At 44.7% G+C, this 22440-nt stretch overlaps 1 protein-coding gene and 1 long non-coding RNA gene across 7 annotated transcripts in view; one reads left to right on the forward strand and one right to left on the reverse strand.

Moving 5' to 3' along the window:
- The window catches only part of LOC135915574 (uncharacterized), a 75958-nt gene that overhangs the window by 39144 nt on the left and 14374 nt on the right, over positions 1–22440 (forward strand). Inside the window, exon 1 of one of the 6 annotated variants that reach the window (XR_011508502.1) lies at positions 14652–14937. The exons of the other annotated variants lie outside the window; for them this stretch is intronic. The gene's annotated coding sequence lies outside the window, so the exon portion shown is untranslated. Of the gene's footprint in view, positions 1–14651; positions 14938–22440 lie in introns of those variants that run through there. 6 annotated transcript variants of the gene reach the window in all.
- LOC139049408 (uncharacterized) lies at positions 18457–20019 on the reverse strand. Its single transcript, XR_011508216.1, has 3 exons — positions 19827–20019; positions 18878–18989; positions 18457–18695 (listed from the first exon to the last, which is right to left on the reverse strand). It is a non-coding gene; the product is annotated as an uncharacterized lncRNA (long non-coding RNA).

Genomic DNA, 22440 nt, shown 5'->3' on the forward strand with positions numbered 1-22440 from the left:
ATCGCAGGGTGCCCTATAAATGAGTCGACATCGACGCCTGCTCTTCATTGGCAGCAGCGGCATTGCATGACCCAAATCTAAGCCAGAATCTTCTGTTTGCGCAGCTCTCTTTGTCGGCCTCTGTTTCTTCGGCGATCATCTTCGTGGTGCTGTCCCACCGCTTTGCTTCCTGGAAGGCGCTGCATCATCCACACGGGGTGAATCTGCGACTGCGTAGCCTCATCGGGGCCTGCGCCCAGCATCGGCAAGATCACCACCGGAGTTCGCTGCGATCGCAGGGTGCCCTATAAACGAGCCGACATCGACGCCTGCTCTTCATTGGCAGCAGCGGCATTGCATGACCCAAATCTAAGCCAGAATCTTCTGTTTGCGCAGCTCTCTTTGTCGGCCTCTGTTTCTTCGGCGATCATCTTCGTGGTGCTGTCCCACCGCTTTGCTTCCTGGAAGGCGCTGCATCATCCACACGGGGTGAATCTGCGACTGCGTAGCCTCATCGGGGCCTGCGCCCAGCATCGGCAAGATCACCACCGGAGTTCGCTGCGATCGCAGGGTGCCCTATAAACGAGCCGACATCGACGCCTGCTCTTCATTGGCAGCAGCGGCATTGCATGACCCAAATCTAAGCCAGAATCTTCTGTTTGCGCAGGTATTCAGACTTTGATCTTTTTTATTTTTTTTATTTTTCTCTCCACTGCTGCTGCTGCCATCAATCGCGTTTCTTTTTTTTCCTCTTTGTTTCTATCTGAGCCTGTTTTTAATACGCATACCATGCCGACGAATGCAGAACTATCGAAAAAAATTGAGGAGCTGGAACTAAAGATTAACAACATGGCTAAAAACACACATGAACTTGTCTTTGGCAAGATCTTGTTGAGGATGAAGGAATCTGGGATTGATGTTGTGGAACTAAAAAAGGAAGTTGATTCCTTGAGTACAAGCACTGAACACTTCAATGGACTTATAGAAGAACTACGTAGCCAAAATGCTACACTAATCGTTGAGAACACCAAGCTGAAATCTCAGAACCAGTCATTGACTCGCAAGGTTGAGGAACTAGAACAGTACTCTCGCCTTAGCAATGTCGAGGTCAAAGGCGTTCCCTGTTCCCAAGGAGAGGACTGCGTTAAAATTATGCAAACGGTAGGGGACAGAATTGGCTGTCCAGTATCGCCTAGCGATCAGGACATTGTTCATCGCGTTCCCACCAGATCTAAAGACCAGAAAAACATCATCGCTCGTTTTTATTCTAGAACGAAGAAAGCTGACTTTGTCAGTAAAGCACGTAAAGCTCAACTTTGTCTTAGTGACATTCGATTTTCCGGCTCTTCCAACGCTCCCGTTTTTGTAAATGAGCATTTGACCCCATCTAACAAGGCTCTCTTCTCCAAGGCTCTAACTTTGAAGAAAGAAAGAAAATGGATGTTCGTTTGGACAGACAACTGCCAAATTAAGGCTAGGAAGACCACTAACAGCAAAGTTCTGCGTATCCGTGACGAATCCGACTTAACCAAATTAGACTAGGCATAAATTGTTTAACCAATTGACACAACAAACATGGCTTCTACACTGGAAACCGATCAATTGAATTCTTTCTTAAATGGATTTAATTCCATCATTCATTTTAATGCTAGGAGTCTTCGTAAACACTTCGACGCTATCGATAATTTCCTCGCATCACTAACTAATCCGTTTTCACTAATTGCCATTACTGAAACCTGGTTATCTGACGATGACAAAAATTTGTATTGCTTCCCTAACTATAAAGTGGAATACTGCAATAGATTGACGACTAATCACGGTGGTGCTGCTATATATGTTTCTTCTAATATTGCTTATCAAAGAAGACATGATCTATCTTTAACCGTTACTAAGTGCGAATCTGTTTGGATTGAAATCAGTAACTGCTTTTTTGCTCAAGATAACAAGAACTTCATATTTGGCTGCATTTACCGTTCTCCCTCATCGTCAGTCAATGAATTCTGTACCAATCTCGATCATATTTTACCTACTATATCTCTAGAAAATAAAAATGTTGTTATAATAGGTGATATAAACATTAATTTACTCGATGAAACATCACCCATCTGTATTAACTACACTAGTTTATTCCACAGCTACGGATATGATTGCTTAATCAATGTGCCCACACGCGAAGTCTCTTGTGGTACAGGCTCACTTATTGATCATGCTTTTTCTAACCTGCTTCATTCACCAGAGGCAAAAGTTTTTCACGTCGACATCAGTGATCATTACCCCCTGCTTTTACGTTTCAATTCTAATGTACGACCTTACCCACTTTCACTCACTAAAGACGTTCTTGATAAAGATGGCTTCATAACTGCTGTTGCTAATACAAACTGGTCTGAAATTAAATCACTACGTGACCCACAGAAAGCTTTTTCCAAATTTTTTTCTCTAATTACATCATACTTCCGTAAGTTCACCTCCAAAAAGAAATGCAAAAAAAATGTGTCATTTGTTCACGATCCATGGCTCTCACAGCAGTTATTAGCACAAATGTGCAAACGGGATAACTTATATAGGAAAACTAAAAGACAACAATTTAACATGAACTTACGTGCGAGATATAAAAACTTCTGTAACACTGTTAACTGTAAAATAAAAACAGCTAAACGTTTTTATTTCGAGCAAAGAATTTTACAGGCAGGTAATAACACTAAAAAGAAATGGGAGGTTGTCAACTCCTTTTTAAATAACACGCGACTAAACCAGGTAGCCAGAATTTTAAAGGATGGAGTAGAGCTCGATTCCCCTGCTGAAATAGCTGAGGCATTTAGTAGTTTTTTCTTTCCTAACAATCCACCTAAACTTGCAGAAAACATTAACATGAACCGTCTACCTCATTCATTCTTTTTATTTCCTACAACGCCAGAAGAAATAACTGCCGTTATAAATAACCTAACAGTGACAAGCGCTGGAATTGATGACGTACACCCTGCTAACATTAAACTTATCTCGCACCTAATTTCAGACATACTTTCATTTATTGTTAATTTATTATTCAGGACTGGTTTATTTCCCTCTGAACTGAAGCGTGGCAAAGTTATCCCAGTTTTTAAAAAAGGCGACAACTCACTACTGCACAATTACAGACCTATTTCCATTCTGCCGTTCTTTGGGAAAGTTATTGAGAAACTAATTGAAGTACGACTAACAAAATATCTCTCTAAATTTAATATCATCTCTCCATGTCAGTTCGGTTTTTGCCGCCCTGGGTATTCCACAGAGCTGGCACTTATTCATCTTACGGACCAACTAAAAAAATTTATTGACGAGGGATTTCTCACCGCCTCAGTTTTCATCGATCTAACGCAAGCATTTGATAGCATTAATCATAATATCCTATTTTCTAAACTCGAAGCAATAGGCATTTGCGGTCCCGCCCTTTCGCTACTAAAAAGCTACTTATATAGCCGGGTTCAAATTGTGTCAGTTTCCAGTGCTTATTCTCGAGAGCGAACTACTAACATCGGTGTGCCTCAGGGCTCCATCCTGGGGCCACTCCTGTTTTTAGTTTACATTAATGATTTGCCTAACTGTCTTTCTTCGACAAAATGCATTCTGTACGCTGATGATACCACTATATTTACTTTTCATAAAGATATCTCATCTCTCGTTAACAAACTAAATGCTGACTTAGAAAATATTAGGAGGTGGTACAACGTTAACATGTTATCTATTAATGCAACTAAGACTAAATTTGTTGTATTCTCTTCACATCAGCGAAACATAGCGTCCATTCCATCTATCAGTCTTGGTCCCCACTGCCTTCATCCAAGTTCATGTTCATCTTTCCTTGGCGTTCTACTTGACTGTAATCTGAAATATCACAATCATATTGCTCACATAAAAAAGAAAATAGCTTATGGTATACGCATATTAATTAAAGCACGCCCTTACTTCACACGTACCACATTGCTCTCACTTTACCACTCTTTCGTCCACTCTCACATTACTTATGGGATCATATGTTGGGGAAACACCTATAATACTCATATTAAGTCTTTACAAACAATTCAGAACCGAGCCATCAGAATAATTACATATAGTTCATGGTTTTCTAATGCCACTTCCCTACTACACGAGAATAACATCCTTACTATTTCCGGGCTCACTACATACAACCTAGGTATATTTTTCTACAGATTTCTACATAATGAGCTACCGTTGATCACATTTTCACCATCTAACTTGACAACTATTAGTACCACCAGATTCGCGTTAAATAACAATTTTCTTTTACCACAAATCCGCACTAACTACGGTAAACAAACCGTGGAATTCACTTCCATATCAGTATGGAACACTCTTCCTCTCATCATGAAAACTACAAGATCTTTGCACCAATTCAAAAGGGAACTGAAAATGCATTTATTATTGACAAACTAATGAGAAAATTTACTGTATCCGTTTTTTTTTTCGTTCTTTTTTGCCTTTTTGTTTGTTTTTGTTCTTGTAAATAACCTACTGGTAAATTTTTCACATGCAATTTTTATGTTACTGTGAGATAAGCTAAACCTTGTTATTATTTGTAATGAATTCTGTATTTTGCTCTATTAACGTTCATTTCCTGTTGCTTGGATAATACCTTATTATATGCTACTGTTGCTTTGCGATGTCAATTATAACTATTTTTGTACAGGAGGTCCCGATACAGTCTTTGACTATGGGACCTCCTCCTGCATACTAAATACATGTAATTTGACCCAAATTCTAACAATAAATAAATTCTGATTTCATGAACTTGAGTTTTTGGAATGTTTAACATGTCGGCCATGAAGTGAACACTTAATCGTCGGTCTGAGTTCAACAGTTCCGTCACTCATGTCACATTGTCAAACGTGGTGTGACTTTTGGTCATCAGTGAGCGCTTTTGGAACCGTTTTTGTGCACACCTTTCGCATACCGATATCGTTTGTAACGATTTCATGAACTTGAGTTTTCAGAATGTTTAACATGTCGGCCATGAAATGAACACTTAATCGTCGGTCTGAGTTCAACAGTTCCCTCACTTATGTCACATTGTCAGCTGTGGTGATCGTGGATGGCCGTCTAAAGTGATCCTCCTCGTCGACCTCTTCCCGGCCTTCTGAAAAGGCCTTGTGCCACCGAAACATTTGCCAATCTGACAGGGCAAGTTCTTTGTAAGCAGTCTTGAGCATAGTAACAGTTTCCGCAGCGGTCTTTCCAAGTTTCACGACAAACTTGATCGCAAATCTTTGTTGTAACGAGTGCTGCATTTTCACTTGCACAAGAATAAAAAACAACACTCACAGACAGGCCCGTCCTACACCCTCCATTGCTTGGAGCACACTGAGCGACGGAGTGCTGCTTAGCTTGGTTCCTCCACTACCAGTTTCAACTGGTTGGACCGCACTCCGACGTACAGTCGCATCACAATAAATTCACTGACATTACTTTCAGGACAGACCCTGTATATCTATATATATTGTAATAAAGAAGAAGCGCCGGTTAGCCCGGCGCATCTCCAGCATATGAAATGTAACGAAGAAGTACCGGTAAGTCGGGCACATCACCAGCACTTTACGCACGGGTCCGGTTCTGGCTGCTCGCAGGGTTTTGACTACCGCACCAAGTTCGACCTCTCACACCTTGCGTACCCTGTCAATAAACACCTTGACGTTTGGTGGAGAGTGCAGGGTACGACTCCGTCAATGCTGGAACTTCGAAGCTGAACCCTTCAACCATCTCCACTCATGCCGGACGATCCTGCCCAGCCTTCTCGAACCATGTCTGCTGATCCAGCTCAACAAGCCGCAGTCACGGCACTGACTGTCATCAGCCCTGGCATGCAGCGTTAGCGGCATCCTGCTATTTTTGCGGGTATTGGTGATCAGGACGTCGAGGGACTGGCTCGCCTCGTATGACAGAGTCAGCACGCACAACCATTAGGATGATACGGCTAAGCTCAACAATGTAATTTTGTACTTGAGCAATGTTGCACATTTGTGGTATCATAACCACGAATCCGACATCCTGACATGGTCGGCACTCAAGACCAACTTCACGGAAGTCTTTGGTTGTCCTGCTGTCCGCAAACTCCAGGCCGAACAACGCCTGCGCAGATGTGCCAGCAACCAGGTGAGAATTTCACCAGCTACATCGAAGACGACGTTAACCTGTAAAACAAAGTCGACGCAACGATGCCAGAAGCTGACAAGATGAGCATGTCCTCAGGGGAGTTGAGGATGCCGCCTTTCAAATGTTGGTTGCCCAAAACCCGACCACAGTGTTTGTCGTCATTGCGCTGTGTCAGAGTTACGACGAACTTCAAAGGCAGCGAGTAGTCGGACGACATCCGTCCTCAGAATTCGCCGCTGTCTCAGGTCTGACGCTAGATGTTCATGAGTCGCCTCTGATGCACCAGGTAAAGGAATTCGTATGAGAAGAAGTTGCTGGGCAGCATTCCCTGGCGCCCTGTACGAACGCGCAACCATACTCTCCATTGACACTGGGGTTACAAAGCATCATCAAGGAGCAAGTCACCGAGAGCCTGCCAGCTGTTATTCAACCGCCTACCGTCGCGGCGCCCCACCAAGTTTTCTGTCATCCTTGACTGCCGTTGCCTTCTCTTGGCACCCATTCAGTAACTCTAGTGGTCCACCGGTTACCCATCCTGTGCATTACGTGGCCTGCCCAGCTTCATTTTTTTTCTCTTTATGTCAATTATAATACCAGCTATCCCCGTTTGCTGTCTGATCCACACTGCTCTCTTCCTGTCTGTTACTGTTACACCTAACATTTTCCGTTCCATCGTTCTTCGCGGGGTCCTCAACTTGTACTCTAGCTTCTTAGGCAACCTCCAAGCCTCCAAGGTTGCCACCGAGGTGGGCTCTGTGGCTGCACCACAACGCTGCCATGTAACATGCAGGTTTTCACCATGCAGATGATCACCACCATTGTTTGCCACGTGCTGCTGCCTCCACTGCAGATGGCTTGCATCGCGGCACCAGCGGAGCATGCGCCATCACTATGCCGACACCCCAACCAGATTGACATCTCACCTACCTTGGCTTTGCTGAAGGAACCTAGACCGCCACTCGGATACTGGATGCTCCAACCAGCGTGGGATCATGCATATAAAGGGGCACTATCAAGTCCGTCAACTATAAGGGAGCAGCAACCATCGCGACTGCCTTGTGGGCTCGGTGGCTGCACCACGACACTGTCACGTAAAATGCTGGTTTTTACCATGCTGGTCAGTGCAAAATACAGTATTTTCAGTAAGAAATGTAGCGATTATTGTTTGGTGCAGTTCCCGAGCCCTCAGTGCTGCCTCGCTGTGCCTGGTGAATGTGTGCATGCCATTGAGTCATTGCTATTGCTATCAGGCGATGTCGAAACCAATCCGGGGCCTAGTATAAATGATGTTATTGCTTAGCTGCAGAAGCTGACAGTTGGACAAAGCACACTAATCACTGAGGTACAAGGCCTAAAGAGTAAGCTTTTGTGCACTGATGCAACACTAATGGATATAAATATGTGAATGACCGAACTGAAGCTACACTACCAGGCACTGATCCCCCCGCAAAGTGAATTAGAAGCTGTGTATGCCAGTACCTTTGAGACGGGCTGCCTGGTATCTAGCGTAGAGAGCCACATATAAGATGCTGAGAACCGTTCACATAGAAACAACTTAATATTGTAACGCATTCCCGACTCCAACCCTCCTGAAACTTTTGCGCAATTGGAAAAAATATTTGTGGATAACATTCGTCAGCACATGGACATAAGCCTCGGTCCGAAAGAAATTGAGTGTGCACATTGGCTGGGACACTATTCACCTGGTCATAACTGCCCCATCATTGTCAAGTTTGCATTCTATAAAACAAAAGCATTGGTCTTGTCTAATGGTCACAAGTTAAAGGGAAGTAGCTGCAGTATTGGCGAGGATTTTTCAGCCCCTGTTGGAAATGCCCACAAACATCTTGTTTTTTTTCGGCAAAAGCAAGGCAACACCTTTCAAACTACATTTCAAAGCACTTGTCATACTATGACAAGTGTGACTTGCCATACTATGACCCTTGAAAATCCTTGAATTTGAAAATCACATTTTCAAGGCCCGTAAAAGTGCTTAATTTTTTTTTTTTTACCCTTGAAAGTCCTGGAAAAATCTTGCGCGAGATGGACATTGCGATATACACCAAAAAAAATTGGTGCGAAACCAATGCATAAAATGGAAAAATGTTTATTTTCTCGGCGCATAGTTTTCTACTGACCGTAAAAAAATTTCTTGAAAGTTTCACAAGTTTGGTGGAGCCCGTTAGATAACTGGTCATACTGAGGTGGCGTGATCGCCTGTTCAAAAGTGTGCGGTCGTATCGCCAACGACATCACCGGCTGTTGGTTCGGCGTCTCATGGTTTTGTGTTGCACATGCAAACTTTGACGTTTGACCCTTTGGGCAGCCGTGCGTTCAGACAGTTCTCTGCATGTGACTGCAGCAATCCCACAATGCACAGAAATGCCTAGGAAGTGTACATTTCAAAGCGCGTGGTTCAGTAACAGCGCCTGCAAGGATTGGGTGGCACCGGATGCAACGAATTCACATTGAGCAAAATGCAAACCATGTGGGAAGTGCTTCGACTTGTTGCCATGGGCGAGTCTGCACTGAAAAGCCACATGAAGAGTGCAAAGCACAGTGCCTGTATGAAGAGAGCAGCAGCAGGTTCGGTGTGCGAGTATTCTCCCACTAGCGCGAGCACACGACCCGTAGATCCGTCCCAGTCATCTGACGTCAACAGCGCGTGCAAGGTAAACGAGCTGGTGACAGATGCGGAAATTTGACGAACGCTGAAGTTAGTCACATCCCACTGCTCCTACAGATTGTCGTCGGAAACAGGCGAGTTGTTTAAACGCATGTTTCCTGATAGCGAGATTGCTGAAGGCTTCTTATGTAGTTAGAAGAAACGTGCTTACATGACCTGCCACGGCCTGACCTTTTTTTCTATCATCGTTGCAACGAGATATAGAGCGGTGCGAAAACTATGTTGTACTTTTTGATGTGTCTGCTAACGAGTGCCTGCAAGAGAACCAAATGGACGTGCACATAATATTTTGGGACTCGTCCAAAAAGGTGATAACTAAGTGCTACACATCTGTTTTCATGGGGCCCGCAACGGCTGAGGATATTCAAGACCAACTTTTGAGTGCACTAGAACCGTTGCCACCGGCGGAGATTCTTCAAATCTCAATGGGCGGACCCGACATGAACCTCAAGTTCTTCAAGATGCTGCAATCTCAACTGCAGGAAAACTTTCAAGTGCGCTGTCTTGACTTGGGTACTTGTAGCCTCCGCACTGTGCACAATGCCTACAAGACAGGCATCGTAGCGAGCAAGTGGGGACTCGACACCCTTTTGTATAGTCTGAGTGCACTGTTTGAGGATGCCCCGGCAAGGAGGCATGATTTTTCAGCAGTCACTGGGAAGGCAGTATTTCCTCTGAAATATGTTGCCCATCGCTGGGTTGAGAATGTGGCTGTCATCAAAAGAACTCTGGAACTCTGGAGTGATGTGCAGAAGTTTGTAGATTCTGCAAGGAAGAAGCAAGTGAGTCTGCCGAAGTGTGTTGTTTCAGAACACTGTTGAATTCATTCGGGACACATTAGTAGTGGCAAAGCTGAACTTTGCTCTTAGTGTGGCTGCCACACTGAAGCCATTTCTAATAGAATACCAAACAGACAAACCAATGTTATTTCTTCTGGCGAGAGACTTGGAGACGATAGTCAGAAAGTTAATGACAAAATTTATCAAGTTTTCGACCTTGTCTTCAGCAACGGGGATCACTGTCCTGCTGCAAATTGATATAGAGGACCCAAAGAATCATACACCACTGGAAAAAAGTGGACGTTGGTCACACAGTCAAACAAATCGTGAAGTGCAATGCAAGTGCAAAAGATATGTTTCAGTTCAAGATGGAGTGTAAGCAGTTCCTAGTCACAGTTACGAAGAAGGTCTTTGAGAAGAGCCCCTTGAGCTTCCCAGTGGTTAGAAGCCTTTCCTCACTTGACCCTTGGCAAATTTGCTGCAGGCCTAATGAGTGCCTGGCAGGCCTCAAGAAAGTGTTGGAAGCACTCATTGCGGCAGGGAGGCTGACGGATCAGCATCGAGACTCTGTACTTGCAGAGTACACGGAGCTGTTACAAGAAAAACATCAACTGTGACTTTTTGAGAAAGCCACCAGTCTGGATACCTTTTTTAGTGAACTTTTGCAGTTCAATGCTTCCTATGCAGAGCTGTGAAAAGTTGTAAAGTCTTTGCTTGTGCTAAGCCATGGTCAGGCAACTGTTGAGAGAGGCTTTAGCATAAACCGACAGATCCCTGTAGAGAACTTGAAAGGCCTCTCTTACATATTGCAATGAATTGTGTGTGATGCAGTGGAAAAAGCAGGTTTTATCTTTAACATTGTCATCACAAAAGATTTGAGGATGGCCGTATCAGCTGCAAGACATCTTTATAGTGCTTACTTGGAAGCCCAAACAAGGCACGAACAAGAACGTGTCAAGCAGTAAAAAAAGTGCTGTGCTGAGGACCAGCTTGACAGTCTCAATAAAAAAAGGAACATACTGGAAGCAGCTGTTAGCGACCTGACTGCATCAGCAGATGACTATGCTGAAAAGGCGGAAGCAGCCAATGACCCCACTTACATAATCAAATCAAATTCCATGAGAAAAGCGGCTAAGGTTAAGGCTGAGCAATTGTTAAACCTGAACAAAGAGAGTGAGGCAAAGCTTCAGGAGGTCTCTTCAACTTTCCTTGGTGCATCTTGACAGATATGTTATTCCACATTGATAGCAATAAAAATATTAATTAAAAAAAATACTTTTGGGTTGCAATACTATGAAATACAGCTTCATAGTGGGTCCTTGAAAACCTCCTAGAAGGGCCTTGATAGTCCTTGACTATCCTTGAGTTTTTTCCTGTATAGCTTGTACGAACCCTGCATAGGATCCAAATGCTACGAATGTGATGAATCATCTAAAACCATAAAGCGGATTCACTAGCAATCAAAGTGCAATAGAGGTTCGCTTAACCCTCGCCACATCACCACAGCAAATAACTTTCCTTAATTTGTTATTTTCACTAACGCCCATAGTTTTCTTCCTAAATGTGAAGGCATATCAAGTCTGGCTTCTTCATCTGGCAGTAATTTACTTATTTTAACAGAAACATGGCTAACATTGGAGATCAGTGACAATGAGGCATTACCCGACTTGCCAAACTCCGAAATTCATCGCTGTGACAGCCAAGAAACGCGAGGAGGGGGCATTATAGCATTTAGCAAGCAATTTCCCTGTACACAAATCGCGCCTCCTACTGGCCTTGAGATAGCCTGGCTACTTCGCCGCTCTTTCCCACAGGCTGTCCTGCTGGGTGTGTGTTATCGACCTCCTGTTAACAGCCCTGATTTCCCTGGAAAATTAAGGCCAGGTTACTGCCGCACATTCTAATGCTCATATTGTTTGGTTCGTTGACTTTAACTTTCCTGGTATTGACTGGCATGACCTATCTTCAGCAGCATCAACTAATGCTGAGGCTAGAGACTTCAGCAACGTCTGTTCGAACTTTAATCTTTCACGTGAAAAGCTTGTTTCCGAACCAACACGTGAATCGCTTGACTGTGCAAACATCTTAGACTTCATACTAACTAATCACTCCGACAGCTTATCATTAACCTTCCTTCCTGCTATCAGCGACCACAAAGCTCTTCAGGCTACCTCTTTCTTTTCCACGCCACTATGTGCAACATATCGCAATATTTTCAGCCTATACAATAAAGAAAACTTCGAAGCCATTAATGACAAACTGACTGCCTTTGTACCAAACTTTCAATCTAGATTTAACGAGAGATCCACTCACTGTAATTTGATGCTGTTTAAAAGTAAAATTGTTGAATAAACTGGCAAACATATACCAAAAATTACCTTCCATGAAATCGTCACAGCCCATGGTTCATCATCACGATCATCAGCCTGTTTTATGTCCACTGCAGAATGAAGGCTTCTCCCTGCGATCTCTAATTACCCCTGTCCTGCGCCAAACGATTCCAACTATCGCCTGCGAATTTCCCCATTTCATCACTCCACCTAGTCTTCTGTAGTCCTCGATTGCGTTTTCCTTCTCTTGGTACCCCTTCTGTAACCCTAATGGTCCAACGATTATCCAGCAGGCGCATAGATGACCTGCCCAGCTCCATTTTTTTCTCATGTCAATTAGAATATTGTCTACGCCTGTTTGCTCTCTGATCCAAACCGCTCTCTTTCTGTCTCTTAATGTTATGCCTAGCAACCTTCGTTCCATCGCTGTTTGCGCGGTCCTTAGCTTGTCCTCAAGCTTATTTGTCAGTCTCCAAGTCCTTGCCCCATATGTCAGCACTGCTAAAACGCACTGATTGTACACCTTGCTTTTCAATGATAATGGTAAGCTTTCAGTCAGGAGCTGGCAGTGTCTGCCGTATGCGATCCAACCCATTTTTATTCTTCTGTGAATTTCCTTCTTATTATCAGGGTTCCCTGTAATTAATTGACCTAGGTAAACATACTCCTTCACAGACTCTAGAGGCCAACTGGCGATCCTGAACTCTTGCTCCTTTGACCGGCTATTTATTATTACCTTTGTCTTCTGCATATTAATCTTCAACCCCACTCTTACACTCTCTGTGTTAAGGTCCTCAATCATTTGTTGTAACTCATCTGCATTGTTGCTGAATAGAACAATGTAACCGGCAAACCGAAGGTTGCTGAGATATTCGCCGTCAATCTTCGCTCCTAAGCCTTCCCAGTTTAATAGCTTGAATACTTCTTCTAAACACTCAGTAAATATATAATTGGAGAGATTGTGTATTCCTGTCTGACTTCTTTCTTTATAGGTATCTTCCTGCTTTTCTTGTGTAGAATTAAGGTAGTTGTAGAACCTCTGTAGATATTTTCCAAGGTATTTACGTAAGCATTCTGGTACTCCTTGATTACGTAATGCCGCTATTACAGTTTTGTATCACTACTGAATCAAATGCCTTTTCGTAACCTATGAAGGCCGTATAGAGAGGCTTATTATAATCTGCAGATTTCTCGATAACCTGGTTAGTGACATGTTTGTGATCCATTGTAGAGTATCCCTTCCTGAAGCTCACCTATTCCCTTGGTTGGCTAAAGCCCAGTGTTGCCCTTATTCTATTGGAGATTATTTTGGTAAATAGTTTATATAATACTGGGAGTAAGCAAATGGGCCTATAATTTACAATTCTTTAACGTCTCCCTTATTGTGGATTGGTATAATGTTTGCATTTTTCCAGTTTTCTGGGACGCTTGCAGTCGGTAGACGCTTTGTATAACGGGCCACCAGTTTTCCAACCATTATGTCTCCTCCATGTTTGATTAAATTGACTGTGATTCCATCTTCTGCTGCCGCTCTTCCTCGTTTCTTGTCCAGCAAGGCCCTTGTGACCGCATTGCTTGTTAAAGGAGGAGTTCCTATATCCTGATCATTACTGTTTCGAATGGAATTATCCCGAGTCCTCTGGGTACTGTACAGGTCAGTATAGAATTCTTCCGCTGCTTTTACTATACCTTCGAGATTGGTGATGTTATTACCCTGCTTATCTTTCAGTGCATACATCTTGGTTTGTCCTACGCCACGTTTCCTTCTCATTGAGTTCGAGCTGCGTCCATTTTTCATGGCTTCAGTCTTTCTCTCGTTATAATTTCATGTACATATCACTCATTTTTGTCTTTGTAATCATTTTTGACAGTTCCGCGAATTCTATCTTATTTCTTGAGTTGGACACTTTTTTTTGTTTTTTTATTAGGTCCTTTGTTACTTGGGAGAGTTTGCCTACTGGTTGGCTTGGTGCCTTGCCTCCCACTTCAATTGCTGCCTCTGAAGCAAGTCTAGTTACGGTTTCATTCGTCACCTCTATGTCATCTTCATCTCTCTGTTCTAAGGCTGCATCTTTGCAAGCACCAGCCTGAATTTGCTTTTACCCTTACTGCCTCTAGGTTGACCTGTTTCTTCTTGACCCATTTTGCTCTTTCTCTCTTCAAATTAAGGTGAATCCTAGCTCTCACAAACCTATGATCACTGTGCTTTACCCCACCCATTCTACATCCTATACTATGTTGGGATCGGCAGAAAGTATGAAACTAATTTTATTTCTTCTTTCACCATTAGGGCTCTTCCAGGTCCACTTTCTGTTGCTACGCTTCTTGAAAAAAGGTGTTCATTATTCATAGCTTATTCCTTTCTGCGAATTCTACCTGCATCTCTCTATCGTTCCTAGAATCGACGCCGTAGTTGCCAATTGCTGGACCACCAGCCTGCTTTTTCCCCACTTTTGCATTGAAGTCACCCATTACTGCAGTAAACTGAGTTGGCACTTTTCTCATTGCTAATTTAACATCCTCATAAAAGTAATCTACTTCCTAATCATCGTGACTGGATGTATACTGTAGAAGGATCGACGTTTGGGCGAGTTGATACTGGTTGAACATCTTGAAGGGGCAGCGCGAAAAGACGATGACAGAAGGCAGGAACATCAACGCTGTCCTGTGTGTTCCTGCCTTTCTGTCATCGTCTTTTCGCGCTGCCCCCATAGAATAAAGAACAACTTTAGAGAAGGGAAACTGTACCTTTGGCAGTGGTTCGAAAATAAGCAGCGGCAGCGCATGGAACTAACTTTCGGGGACGCCAGATGACGTTGCTCAATCCGGAAGCGGAAGTGCAAACTTTTTTTTTTTAGCGCAAAATTCAATATGGCCGTTTTTTGCCGGTCGCGCACGCTGGTACGTGCCGTGCTTGCCCTGCAGGCTATGCGGCATGCCTCAATGCCTTCGCTGCCGCTTAGCTGGTGCGTTCTAATTGCCAAGAGCCTCTACTGACGCCCATACAAACAAGCCACAAGTGAGTGAACAGAACGCGCGACTTTATTGGCAGAAGACAAGCAGTGTACATCCTCGTGCAATAGCAGAAATAAAACTTGCATGTCGAGATACGCTGGAATCATTGACGCGAGCTCGTAAACGGCTCACCGTCGTCGTCGCACGTGGTGGTCAGGTTAACGAGCAAGAACCAGCAGCGGAAACATATTGGACAGAGTGTGCCACTTATTTGCAGCGACAGTCGCCGTTAAAAATGCCCAAATTGCATTGCGAAGCAATCGGGAGACGCAGGCATCTGCTGCCGCAGCCTACACAGCGACATGGGCTACCCCAGATTTTAGCCGTTCACTCCTTTCCAACCTGCACGTTTCTTTTCTTTCGGGGGCCGCTAATGTGTGGCTCACACTTGGTGTCTCACATTGTCTCGCTATGGACAAGTCGCTTTCGTGGGCATCGCCTCCATCAGCTACTTTTGCGGGCCTTTCCACCAATGTAGCTATCAACTTCATACGCATCGGACTATGTAAGCACGTATGCTGGTCTCCGTTCGTGCCTAATCGCGGCCGAGAAAGGCCAGAGGCACAATATGCCCATTGCTGCAGCAGGAAAGCGCGAACGGGGAGCACGAATCACGGTGCATGAAAATTGGGAGTCTATGTCGCTGTGCAGGCTGCAGGAGCGAATGCTTACTTCGAGAGACTGCTTCCCAGTGCAACCGACCAGGCCGCAATATTCTAAAAACATAACACTGCGACCATAACCAAGTGACATAACAGCAAAATTAAACAGCAATCAGTCACCGCATGAGGTTCAGACAATACGTTATACATTGGCGACGAACTATATGGCAACAGTGAGCATTCACATACACGGGTCTCTTAGGGTACATTGAGCTGCCTACCTACAGGCGTAGTGCCCGACTTCGTCGCACGTGGTGGTCTACTAACGAGCAACAACCAGCAGCAGAAACAGATTGGACAGAGTGTCCCACCTGTTTGCGGCGACAGTCGCTGTTAAAGATGAGCAATTTGCAGTGCAAAGCAGTCGGGTGACGCAGGCATCTGCTGCCGCAGCCTACACAGTGACATGGACTACCCATCATTTTAGCATTGACACCTTTCCAGCCTGCATGTTTCTTTCTTTTGGAGGCCGCTAATGTGTGGCTCACACTTGGTGTCCCACATTGTCTCAATATGGACAAGTCGCTTTCGTGGGCATCACCTTCATCAGCCACTTTCGCGGGCCTTTCCACCCAACTTCATACAGGTCCGACCATGTAAGCACTTATGCTGGTCTCCGTTCATGCCTAATCGCGGCCGAGAAAGGCCAGAGGCACAATTTGCCCATGGCTGCAGCAGGAAAGGGTGAATGGGGAGCACGAATCACGGTGTGCGTAAATTGGGAGTCTATGTCGCTGTGCAGACTGCAGGATCAAATTCTTACTTCGAGAGGCTGCTTCCCAGTTCAACCGACCAGGCCGCAATATTCGAAAAACATAACACTGCGACCATAATCAAGTGACATAACAGCAAAATTAAACAGCAATCAGTCACCGCATGAGGTTCAGACAATACATCATACATTGGCGACGAACCATATGGCAACAGTGAGCATTCACATACACGGGTCTCTTAGGGTACATTGAGCTGCCTACCTACAGGCGTAGTGCCCGACTTCGTCGCACGTGGTGGTCTACTAACGAGCAACAACCAGCAGCAGAAACAGATTGGACAGAGTGTCCCACCTGTTTGCGGCGACAGTCGCTGTTAGAGATGAGCAACTTGCAGTGCAAAGCAGTCGGGTGACGCAGGCATCTGCTGCCGCAGCCTACACAGCGACATGGACTACCCATCATTTTAGCATTGACTCCTTTCCAGCCTACATGTTTCTTTTCTTTTGGAGGCCGCTAATGTGTGGCTCACACTTGGTGTCCCACATTGTCTCAATATGGACAAGTCGCTTTCGTGGGCATCACCTTCATCGGCCACTTTTGCGGGCCTTTCCACCCAACTTCATACAGGTCCGACCATGTAAGCACTTATGCTGGTCTCCGTTCATGCCTAATCGCGGCCGAGAAAGGCCAGAGGCACAATTTGCCCATGGCTGCAGCAGGAAAGGGTGAATGGGGAGCACGAATCACGGTGTGCGTAAATTGGGAGTCTATGTCGCTGTGCAGACTGCAGGATCGAATTCTTACTTCGAGAGGCTGCTTCCCAGTTCAACCGACCAGGCCGCAATATTCGAAAAACATAACACTGCGACCATAATCAAGTGACATAACAGCAAAATTAAACAGCAATCAGTCACCGCATGAGGTTGACAATACATTATACATTGGCTACGAACCATCTTACAGGCATAATGCTTGCCTTTGTCACATGTGGTGGTCTGGTAACGAGCGACAACCTGCGGTACAAACAGATTGGACAGAGCCTTGCACCTGTTTGAACCAACAGTTGCCGTTGAAGATGAGCAACTTCCATTGCGAAGCAATCAGGTGACGCAGGCATCTGCTGCCGCAACCAACACAGCGACATGGACTACCCGGCATTTTAGCGTTAACTCCTTTCCAACCTGCACATTTATTTTCTTTCGGGGGCCGCTATGTGTGGCTCACACTTTGTGTCCCACTTTGTCGCAATGTGGACAAGTCGCTTTTGTGGGCATCACCTTCGGCAGCCATTCTTGCGGGCCTTTCCACCCATACGGCTATCAACTTCATACACTTCGAACCATGTAAGCACATATGCTGGTCTCCGTTTTGAGCAAATCATGGCCGAGGTAGGCCACAAGCACAATTTGCCCATGGCTGCAGCAGGCCAGAACGAATGGGGCGCACCAGTTACGGTGTGTGTATACTGGGAGTCTATGTCGCTTTGCGGACTGCAGGAGCAAATGCTTACCTCGAGGGACTGCTTACCAATGCAACTGACCAGGCCCCCACATCTGTAACACAGTTACCACAACCAAGTGTGGCAGCAAAACCAGATTCTGCAATCAATCACTTCACTGTAGCTTGCACAAAGACCCAGGCTATCAAGGAAGAGGAGCAATCATCAACGAGACTAGGAATATGGAAAATGAGAAAGCTTGCATTCAAGAGAGAAGCCACTCTGCTCTGCAAGCATTGAAGGCTAAAAACACCAAGAAAAGTAAAATGGTGCATAGCACATGTGCATAGGTTAATGCAAGACGCATGCCGATGCTGCATCAGCTATTTCAGGAGAGTAATTGCGCATGACAACATACACTAGAAGATACTGCTACAGATATGTTAGGCTGCTAGACAGTGACTGGTATTAAGTATCAGCGAAATATCCAAATATAAAGGTTGACCTTTATATTTGGATGAGGATGAATAACCTCTAACAAAAATGGGCAATGAGAAAGCTTGCATTTATAGAAGAAAAATTACACTTCGCACAAACGGAATTAACATGGCTTGGAAGCTGATTAAGGACGAACTGATGAAACTCAATCTTTTGGCCAGCGTCGTCCGTGCTTGGTCAGATGTTGCAGGTGCATCTGAAGACGAAGAATTTCTAGAAAGTCCTTTTTGAGTTACTTGGATGACTCAGCCAAATGTCCGTGCTGGTGGAATGGTGGCTGAAGCTCTTTGCAGTCTTAACACAGTCCTTTGCAGACTTGATATCTCATCCATATTCTTGTGCATGTGCTTCTTTGTTCTTGGTGTAAAAGCCTAGCAAATTCGGCTCCAGCCCCTTCCTGTTGGTGCAGATAGGAGCTCCTGTGATGACCAAGATGTGCTTGGCATAGACTCTGTTGGGGCAAAACGGTGACACGTGAGATATAGCACAGATTAGCCAAATTTATGTGGGTTTTATATGTTCGAACCAATTATACTGAACCATATATATGAACAAACATTCATATCTGCTGCAAACGGCAAGCCAATACAGCATAGATCAAACATATTTATTTCTGAACCATATGTTGTTTACCTTGTAGTAGTAGCCAATGTCCACACAATGACCTTGTCGTAGCAGGCAGCAGCTTCTGTTTAGTGCGTGGAGTGTGTTGCTTTATACTGGTGCCGTCCTCATTACTGCATGTCTGGAACAGAAATTTTGACTGAATCAGAAATTGAAAAAGCAAAGTTTTGCAATATGAAATGCAAAAAGGTGTGACATATATGTTGTAATGATTTGCGACTACAGAACACATGCAAATGTACACTGTCTATTCTAGGGTGCTTAAGCAGCATGTTAAATAAATATTGCTATTGCCCATAAAATTGATGTCTGCCTAACTACAATGCATGTCAACAGCGCAAGTACTATTAAGATCACAAATGAGAACATTTGTGGGTTCATTTATGCTCTAGAAGTGATCACACTGCTAGTTACTCAAGCAAATGCATGAAAGTCATGAAGCTATTAGAACTGATGCATTATTTTTCTCCACGAACGTGATGCACCGCTTCACTACTGCAAAAATAAATGCCCTACGGTAAACCAATCTGAACAGCAAGAACATTTGGAACCAACAAGTACGAAATATGGGTATCATGCTTGCAACTGTTTAATACATTAAATTCTGTACTTTCACTTCATTTTACCAAAGGATTATTCGGTTTTGTGGACGAAAGACGTTGCCGGCCGACTCGAAAAAAAGTTTAATCTGTATATTGATAAGGCTACTCAGTCACCTACAACCACGGCTACAATAACATGAAAAATGAGACGCGCGTTCCGATATCGCTCTTTCTTTCCTGGTTGTGTGTGTAAACCAAACGACAGCCTCGCAAGTAAAGGTTTATTTAGGAAACAGCAACTGAGATCCTCACTGCCCATATGTAATGCAGGATCTAGTTCGTTAACTTGTGCCCGCCTGGAAGGTAATGAGACAGATATTATATAACGATTGAAGCAGCGGTGTTAAACGACTCACCGTTATTGCCGTTGTCAGCCGCAGCAAAATCCAGCTCCCGTTTCGATGCAGACCTGTTCCGAATGGCTCACGACCGAAACCCAACTGCCGGGCTTACATGTCCGCTTGCAAACACGTAACTTCACCCCAAGTTACATAGAAGCGCAAGAAACTAGTTTTAGAAACAAAGAAGCAACCAGTCTTGAGTGTACGAACGAATGAATCCGTGCCGCCGTGCACTCGGAAATACCGGTAAAAATTTTAAATCCAGGCCAGAGGTCACGTGAAAGATCGATGATGCTGAACGCTATTTGCGTTCATAATGGCGAAGAAACAATAAACTTACTAACAAAGAGTACAATATCTAATTAGCAATGATAATTTTGCCCTGTTTTTATGTAAAAGAAAATGCTTCGGTAATTGTAAGAGAAAGTTTGTAAGATAAAATTGCGCTTATTACGACGCCTCTACCGGGAAATGTTGGAACTAACGAACGAATCCCGAGGTGATGCTACTAGGTCGGCTTTGTTAGCAGCGGCGCGCGGTCGATTTTTTCGCCCTCTGTGGCCATTAGTTGAACTTGAGAGTGTACGGGGCCTGCTGCCCCTTCAAGATGACTAGATGTAGGAGCGTAAGCTTGTACTACCTGTTTGCTTGTATCTTGTATTTGTTGCTGTGCCTGTAGCTTGTATCTATATCTCTTATTAAGTTCGATTACGACTACTGCTACCCTCTCATTAATGCTGTAGAATTCGTCAATCATCGTCATCATCAGCCTGGTTATGCCCACTTCAGGGCAAAGGCCTCTTCCATACTTCTTCAACTACCCCGGTCATGTACTAATTGTGGCCATGTTGTCCCTGCAAACTTCTTAATCTCATCCGCCCACCTAACTTTCTGCCGCCATGAATACTTTGTTTAGCGCAAAAAGACAGACACAAGAAAGACGACAGGACAAGGCGCTACTCTCAACTGACATCATTTTATAGCGTCACTTCTTTATAGACCGCTCCTTTATAGTTGGTGCGAATCCATGAAAGTATTCATGGATTCGCACCAACTAGCCCGCCAACGCATTCTGCCGCCCCCTCCTATGCTTCCCTTCCCTTGGAATCCAGTCCATAACCCTTAAAGGGACACTAAAGGTTACTATTAAGTCAACGTGGACTGCTGAAATGCCATCACAGAAACCTCGAAACGCTTGTTTCGTGCCAAGGAGAGACCTATTTTAAGAGAAAATGCGTTCTGAAGCGCCCGCATACCTCTAGCGCAGTTCAAATCGCCCGCCCTCCGATCGAGGAGAACTGACATCATGGTCTCATAGTGACGTTGCGCCATCGGTGAGTAGAACGGCGTCCGCAGACGGCGCTACGGCTATTCTGCGCAAAACGCAAACGCGCGGCCAGAAACAGAGCCAAGACAGAGCCGACAGCAGAGCGAAAGCGGGAGTATGGTGGCTAGCGGAAGGAGAAACGAATTACGTCCCACGGCACACGGAGAGTCCGTTTTCGTTAAACTATAGGCTTTGGCGAGCTCGCAGCGTGGTCGGCGTGGTCTGTGAGAAGTGACGAGCCTTTTCGCACTCGCAACAGGGCATAAAAAAGTGCGAATCGACGCAAAACTCGGCCTAGAAACGTGCTTCGCCACAGCCGACCCAGATGTCGTTTCCCGCACCGCCACCAGGCGCCGCTACTATACCTAAAACTCCAGCGCAAGACGCCCATAAGCTAGTACTTTATTCTATGACGCAAACTTCGACGCTCGTCGCAATGGACCCTGACACCGACAGATTGGCTCGCGATGGTGGGCTCAACGAGCGCGACCTGCTGCTAAGGGCTCGCACTGCCGGCGTCGTTGCGTACTACAACGGCGACCTCGACACCGGCTCTCCAGAGCGGGAAAGCAACGAGGGCTTCCCACGACATCACATGGACGTGGCATTCTCGCTGCTTGTTTCAAATGAAAGTTTCGCGAGCCAGCAGAACCCTCACAGCACGACGCGATAACGAAAGTACTGAAACTCCAAAGCCTGCGCGGCGCAGAGTCGAGCGCACAAAGTCGAGCGATAACGAAACCTTTCGAACACCCATATTACTGAAGGGTAACGTCAAAATGTTATTTTTTCTTAGAATCGAATAGACGTAGACAAGCAGCATTTTCCCCGTCTTATAATCGAATGAAATGATATTTTTAATACGAGTAGTTGAGTATTAGTAACACAAATTATGAGGAGTCCTTTCGTCATCGAGCTAGTACCGGAATGTCGCTGGGGGGTCTCAAATCGTGTCATGCATTTACCTCAATTTCTCGGTTACTAAAGCTCTGTTCGCGATTAAATTGACGCCTTAGACGTTCTAGAACATTGCTCTACCACTTTAACTTGAGTTTCTGGTAACCTTTAGTGTCCCTTTAATGACCCTCAGTTATCTTCCCTCCTCATTACATGTCCTGCCCATGCCCATTTCTTTTTCTTGATTTCAACTAAGAGGTCATTAACTCGCGTTTATTCCCTCACCAATCTGCTCTTTTCTTATCCCTTAACGTTACACCTATCATTCTTCTTTCCATAGCTTGTTGCGTTGTCCTCAATTTAAGTAGAATCCTTGTCGTAAGCCTCCAGGTTTCTGCCTTGTAC

This window comes from Dermacentor albipictus, chromosome 9 (genome assembly GCF_038994185.2).
Source record: "Dermacentor albipictus isolate Rhodes 1998 colony chromosome 9, USDA_Dalb.pri_finalv2, whole genome shotgun sequence".
Lineage (NCBI taxonomy): Eukaryota > Metazoa > Arthropoda > Arachnida > Ixodida > Ixodidae > Dermacentor > Dermacentor albipictus.